Below are 8165 nucleotides of genomic sequence, written 5' to 3'. Positions count from 1 at the left end.
GGCCATATAGTAAAAATGTATTAAATCTTTGAAAATCTCTTCTGTACTCCCATATATTAAATTTTTATTTTAAAAAATTTGTAAAATAAAATAATGAGACTAAGAGTTAATTTCTTTATTTTTTTTAAAAATAACTGATAGAAAGAAAACAATTTCACAATTTCTTCAAATATTTCTTATACTTGCTGTGGGAACAGCTGGAGCAATGTCTTGTCCTGTGCAAAGGGCTGGTACGTGGAGGGAGGCCAGTGCTTCTGGATCTGCCAGTTCTACCAGAAAATTAAGTTTAATGGATATATTAAATTTTTTGGTTAATAAAATTTAATGTTGAATTTTAATTCATTATTTGTTCTCGTTTAATTTACATTTTACATTATTAAACTGTCAAAAATAAAATAATATACGGATATCTTAAACTTCCTAATACATTCAAATAAACGCGTTTATCAACTTACATTATACCTCTTGTTTATGCAACGAGAATATTTTGATTAAACTTGCCAATATAAACTGGAATTGTATATATTTTACGTCATTATTAGTTTCGTTTAATTAGATAATTATACCACCGCATACATCTATCTCTAACTTTAAACATCCAGTTGTTTTCTTTGAAATTGTTTTTGCTATCATTTTTGAAAATTAAAATCACACACAAGTCCACTTTAAGATTCGATTTTATTGCATGTTAAAAGTCTCAATGATATAGAAAAAAATTTTACTTGTATTCTTACATTGCAAAATATTTCAAAGTTTTAAGCACAAATGTAACAATTTAGAAAATTACAATATATACGTCATGATCAGATACATATGGAATTGATGCCATTACAATTGCTGTTATAGTTCTTAAAAAAATACTTAAGTAAAATGTCCAAATTTGGAATTGTGAAATGCACATTTGACTTCAGCAAATGCAGGCTAATACACATTAAATGGAAATAATGGAATCTATATGGGCTAGTAGAAAAAAAAAAACACAGCTGAAACAGACCCATAAAAATTGCTGCATGGTCTGCAAATAACAAATTTTAGTTTAACTTGCGTATTTTCATATACAACATAAATTACAAGACAAAGTCAATTTTCCAATATAATGCATGTGGATAAAGAAAAGCAATTGTTGAAAGTTGACAATGTTGAAGTCATCAAATTTTGTTACTTATTTACTGGTCACTAAAATACATACACATGTAAACACAAATTCTCTTTCCAAGTACATGTACATGACATGATGTACTTTCAAAATACCATGTTTTCATAGAAATATACATACTACATACACACTCTATAGTTCATAACTGCAAATAGATAAGAGTCTCCATGAAAACTACTTCCGAGAAGATATATATTAACAATCATATTATATGTAATAGCGTTGAAAAAAACCCTCTATATATGATGCATACAAATACCAATTATACTAAATTGAATGAACAAATTGTGTCTGTACATGTGCATCTCTAATCTCTAATTTTAAACACTTCACGTGATTTAAAAAAAAATTCCTTAGGGTTTACGTTGTAATATTGAAAATTTATTATACAGAAAAGAAAAATGCATATTCTGATGACCAGACTATTAAGTTAACATTTTGGAATGTATATAAGTAATTTTAATTTACACAAACTTTCAATGCAAACAATGATTGATTATCAAGATTTCGCGAAATGGTAAATTTAAATAATGGAAATTCAATAAAATTCTTCTAGTCTATCCTAATAAGGTCTGGAATAAGATCTGGCTTATGCATGTACAAAATGTAAAACAGTTATGACACTATAAAAATTCAACTCGATTTTACTTTTCATAAAAAGGAAACAAAGTTGCATGATTTTTTTTCTCAAAAATGTCTTATCTAGTATGGTTTGTTTATTCCTTGCATCAATAGAAAACTGACAGGGAAGCCTCACTCGCCCACAAGCAAGAGCCAAAGGATCGGTCTGAGACACCACCTTTCTCTTACTTGGGTATCAAGATCTGCAACTTAGTGCCAGCGGAGCCCTTTCAAAATACTCTTTTATTGTCTCCTGCTTAAAATTCACTTTTAATAAAAATTCATCTAGTCTACCCTATTAAGGTCTGAAATAACACCTGGCATATGCATGCATGCACAGAATGTAAAATATAGTTATGACACTATAAATATTCAACTCAATTTTACTTATCATAAAAAGAAAACAGTTGCCCATTATTTTACTCGGAAATGTCTTATCAAGTCTTGTTTGTTTATTTCTTGCATGTGTAAGAAACTGACAGGGAAGCCTCACTCGCCCACAAGCAAGAGCAAAAGGATCGGTCTGAGACACCACCTGTCTCTTACTTGGGTATCAAGATCTGCAACTTACTACCAGCAAAGCCCTTTCAAATACTCTTGCATTGTCTCCTGTATATTTTTAACAACAAATTTTTGTTCACTATAGAGCTAATTAATCATATAAGTGAAATTTGTACAAATATGTAGATTAAAATAACTCGAGATAAAAAATTGTTTTCTTTCCGTAAATAATTTTCTAGCCTACGCCCAAGTTTCAGGAACAAGCTCTGAAAGATGTACATACAAAAAGTACTGTATAACTGCCTACATGTTCATAAAAACTACTCTTTACTCAATAAATTACCAAAAATTTAGTCTTTAACTCTTTACTTAAAACAAAAAGAAACAAATTGTGATAAAATATTCATTAAAACAACCACTTTATATCACTCAAATATGTGTTTAGTTTATTATTTGAATTATGATTTTAAACTTATATAAGCCTTTGACAGGGAAGCCTCACTCGCCCGCAAGCAAGAGCAAAAGGATCGGTCAGAGAAAATACCATTGAAAGTGAGGAAAATTTGAAACAATTAACTGCATCTGTCAAGACTCTTATTAGAAAGATATTCAAAGTTTTATCAACAGAAGAACATTGCTTGGCTACCGGTATTTCCATTTACTGCAAAGGGAGGGGTTATTGTCGTTTTGTTTTTTTTTTTTTGTTCTTTAGAACAATTAAATAAAAAAAATATCAACAGATACAAAATTTGTAAATGTATTACTGTTATACATATGTATTTACAGTGAAATTCTAACAATTTTGATTTTAATTTTTCTTTGTTAACTAATTTTTTTTTTTACAATTCTAGAACTATTTTTTTTATTTGTATGTGTTACGAACCTTTATTATTCAATTCATTTCTTTTTCCCATTTGAAATTAGCCTAGCGGGGGTATTAGTCCCATTAGGAAAGTTCTAGTTGAAGCAGTTTTCGCATCCTCATATGTTGCTGTATCATTAAGATAAAACAAACAGTGTTACTGCATGACTGAGTTTTGTGTATAATGTATTTTGTATAGAAGCATTTCTTCTTCAAGTGCCTTTTTTAACAACAGAAAAAAGGTAAAATGATTAAAAGTATTGGAAACGAATTTGTTTTTATGTTTTCTAGTTATAACATATTCATTATTAAAGATCAAAGTTGACTGATCTTTCATTAGTCAAAACAACCAGACTATAAATATAAATACAAATATAAACTCAATTAAAATGCAAACTTTACAGGGCCCCGATTATAAAAAGTACTTAATTTCTAATTAAACGTATTCCTCCAGTACAATGCTATGTTCCATTTTCTCAGATGTAGGTGTTTATATCTTTTTCTTGCGCCGTGTTATGGAAACCTAAAGCCCTTAAACCGACAAATGAAGCAGACGAAGTATACCAAGTGTTGTGTTCCCTACAAACTTCTGACTTTATTCAACAGTTAGTTTTTACCAAGAAGAAGAGACCTATTATCCTCCTTTACTCAGACAACCAAATTAAGGATCTGAGAGCAAACTGCCTAGGAAAGCATGGCAGCGTGATTTGCATCGACCGAACCTTTAACTTAGGATCCTGCTATGTCACGGCCATGACTTTCAAACACCAAGCAGTTGTTCAGCGAGAGACCAAGGGAAAACCGATAATGCTTGGCCCAATAATGCTGCATTATGAAAGCGATTTTGAAGCATACACCACCTTCCTTCAACATATTCATCAAAAAATAGGAGACAATTTAGTTATCCTTGGAATTGATGAGGAAAAGGCTTTAACTAAAGCAATTCACCATGTGTTTCCTGTAGTAACCCATTTGCTTTGCACAAAACATTTGAAAGATAACATTCGTCGTAATTTACAAGACAAAATTGGGTGTTCAAAGGAAGATCGCGAAAAAATTGTTAAAGAAATTTTTGGACCACAAGGCGTTTTTAAAAACTGCGATGACTCGACCTCTCCTGAAACCACCTTCTATAAGTTGAAACCATATTTCCAAAAATATCCATCTTTTCAAACTTACTTTGACAAAGACTTACATGTCAACCTCATCAACCATGTCATTAAGCCTACCAACGATGGAATTATACATGAGCTCTGGACAAATAACAACACAGAATCAATAAACAACAGGATGAAGATGGAATGCAATTGGAAAGTGAAAAAACTACCAGCCCTTATTGAATGCCTTGAGAAGATTACAAACAGTCAGATGCAGAACTTGAGGAGATCTTTGTATGGTTATAGAAATTTCAAGTTGACCACCCAATTTTCCAAATTTCGATTAAGTGAATCAACATGGGCAATAAAATCTACAAGGGAAAAAAAAGTTCTATTTAATAAGTTTTTAACAACCAGGAAAGTAAATATCTCTGAAGAATTAGAGGATTCAAAACTTGATTCAAAATTTACAATACCAAAAACAAAGACATTAGCCAAGAAACCAAACCAAAGAAGCAGACCCCGTGCTGAGAGAACTAGGTCGTTTTCAAATTAAAAAAGTCCAAAAGGAAATCTGCATGTTCAACAGATGAAGATTAATTCTCAAATGAGCATTACCTCGGCATACAAGACAAACTTAGCTGATATTTATTGTAAGACTCTTGGAAGTGACATATTGTACGAGATTAAAATAATTATGAATAGTTCTGTGGACTAATATCTTAGTTATATAACATTTTTATTATCACTCATAACATTAGCATGCAATATATTATATGTCTATACCATCAGCAAATATATTGAACTTTTTCCATCACTTATGTGCGCTGTGACGTGTAATGCTTGACTTAGACTGATTAGCAGAAACCCTGGTGTACCCATGTCATTGTTGCGTTTATGTCATTGTTGAATATGTGAAAATATCATAAGACTGCTATATAAAATTGCATAAATAATTATTATTGATTTTTTGTTATTATTCAGTCATATTCTAGTATAAAATGGAATCATTTGTTTTCATGATGGCTCAATTTTGGTTGCTTTTCTGGATATATCCATTTACCTTGACAAATCAGTAATCATAAACGCAAACCGGAGGACTTTTTGCCTCCTACATCAATTTATTTCTCATTGGAATTTTGGAAAATAGAAGAGAAAAGGTTCATACAATTTATTTATATCAATTTAATTCGACTTTGATATTTGTCTTTCAACACTGCATATAAAGGGTGAGTTTTTTGTTGACCTAAGAGTTTATTCTGATATCTCTATCACTACCGTTTGAAACAATACCTTCGTTATTGTTCCCTACACACTCATGACATATGTTTTTGGCTGAAAACTAATTATTTTGTTCTTATACATATATAAGACGGTGATATGACTCAATTCTAATGTCAATCTGACTCTCTACGCAAAAACAGAAAGCATTAGTTTATTAGCACTTGGTGAAAGATTTATGGAAGGGAAGGGGAGGGGGGTATCCCATTCTTTCAAATAGTTACCGAAACTTTTCCTTCATTTTGGATATTTTCATCATAGATTCAATCATGGCAAGGTAAAGTTAATTATATTTAGTTTGACAGTTAAATTCAAATAGTGATCCGATTAACCCTTCATCTCTATACCTCTATACTCACTTTGTTAATAAAATGTTTCAGTCAGTGCATTTGCAATTGTAAAGTGGAATTAATCGATCTCCTTAAAAAAGTCAAAGAGAAGCCAAACATAAACCCCAATGGAACCTAAAAGAGATCGGTTAGTACATTTGTATAATTATCGATCGAAGACATTTCTTTTTTTTTGGGGGGGGGGGGGGGTATTTAATCGTGACAAATAAATTTTCAGCAACAATTTTTTTTCAGTAAACCGAGAATACTGCTGCGGGCAGAACAGTCCCTAGAGTGGGAGGTTTCTCCCATAGGGTTAGATTATTACTCACTCATAAGTTTTTATTTTATCAAATGAAAAAATTAATCAAATTAAACAAAATATTGTTCTACTTTAAAAGCTGAATTTATAAAAATCACTATCCTATTTTTCAGCTCCTCGTAGGTTTTTAAAATTGTTCTACTTCTTTTTGTAAAAAAATTATCAAAAATTATGAAATTATTTTAATTTTTTTTTCTCACTTTTTTTAATCAGCACTAAGGAGTCCAAATTAGGAATTCCTTTGTAAGTTTTTACCAGCAAAATCTCATAGACTGAACTTTTTTTACTTAAATTTTCCGTTCAGTTTAATTTTTCGTCTTATTTCAGCGAACTGTCTGATGAATCGGACATAATGATTCCTCCGTACGTTCATTGCCTTTTATCTTGTGAGCACGGTTACAAATCTTTTTATTTTTTTATTTTATTTAACGTTTAAAATTACTCATGGTGATTTTTTTCTCCAAATGTCAGATCCAAGTTCCATATGGACGAGGAGAAGAGAGGGGAAAAAATTCATAATTTGAACTGATATAAAATATGTTTTTAAGATTTGTTTTCTTTGTTTTCGTTTATTGTAAAAATTAATGGATTAAGCGTATTTTTATCGAATTAACAGGATAAAATTTTTAACAAAAATATGTGGAACACCCATATTTTCTAACCTAAAAAAAAATTGAATGGAAAATTTTTCGACGTTTTTAAAATTATTTTTTAGCAAATCGTACCACCTTGTTCATTTCCTTGAGTTTATCCACAAATACCAAAATTTCCCTTTTATATGAGATTTATTGGTAAAAAAAAACCCAATGAATTTGTACTTTTGGTAAGAAAAAAAAGTTTTATCAACCTTGTGGATTTGAGTTTTTTAATCGATTTTAAGAGAACCAAAGACAAAACAGAGGATGAACCTCTGCCATTCAGTCAACTGAATGTTAACTGAATGGTCTGGAAAGGCATAGCTATGCCATTCAGTCGCCCTTTAGTTACCGCTCAGTCACATTTCAGTTAACTTAATGGCAGAGATTCATCCTGTGAAAACCAACGATGTGAACACTCGATTTCTTTTTGTAATTAGAAAAAAAATAGATAAAGAACTGGGTACGGTAAGCAGCAAAATCGGCCCTGTTTTCAAAGTTAATGAAATATTGAGTGAAATATTTGGAGAATTAACCGGTTTCAAAACAATTTGATTTTTGAAAATATCTTTTACGGTTTCCATATAATAGTTATCCAAACATAGCATTGTTTATAGCTATTCAGTGAACCAAAAACGTCATGACGTCATAAAATGTATTGACAACGTTCTTCAAATAATAATTATAGAAAGGATGTTCTGGTATATAATGTAAATAAAGACATATTTAATCCATTATTTCTTTGCCTTTTGCAGTAAGGAATTAATTATGTTTCATGTTTTATAAATTTATACATCACCATCATAATAGTTTGCATTCTCTCACCAGAGGTTGTGTTACGCAACGTTCGCTTGCACCTCTGACAACGCCCAATGTACAAGATAAATGTACAAATTGAGACGATGGGCAAAATGTATTTAAAATCAATGTAGTTTTTTTTTATATATATATATCTAAAATTAATTTAAATGTCTAATACATGTGAACATCTTTCTTTCAAAGTTACTGTAAGAGCTTTTTAGCCGAGGTAAAAATTAAAAACTGCATGATTACATTATCTAGTTTGACGGATTTTTGAAAAATTGAAAGGGCAGGTTTTGCCCGCTCCAGATTGATCGCTGGTTTTATAGAAATCAGCAGCAGTGTCAACTCCTATAATCTAATAAACTTGCCCATAATGCTTGTACTCTCTTTAAGATGATTAGACAAGGGAATGAAAACAGCAATAACACGTGCCTGTCATCCTTGTTTTGAGTATGTGACATACTATTTCTCCAGTGTTGACAGAAGTGTAAGCTGTACAAGTGATAGCCTTCCAAAAAGCTTGCTCGACTAAACAAAATAATTCAAGGGCTACCGTA

Source organism: Crassostrea angulata, chromosome 2, assembly GCF_025612915.1.
Source record: "Crassostrea angulata isolate pt1a10 chromosome 2, ASM2561291v2, whole genome shotgun sequence".
NCBI lineage: Eukaryota > Metazoa > Mollusca > Bivalvia > Ostreida > Ostreidae > Magallana > Magallana angulata.
This window is presented reverse-complemented; position numbering follows the sequence as displayed.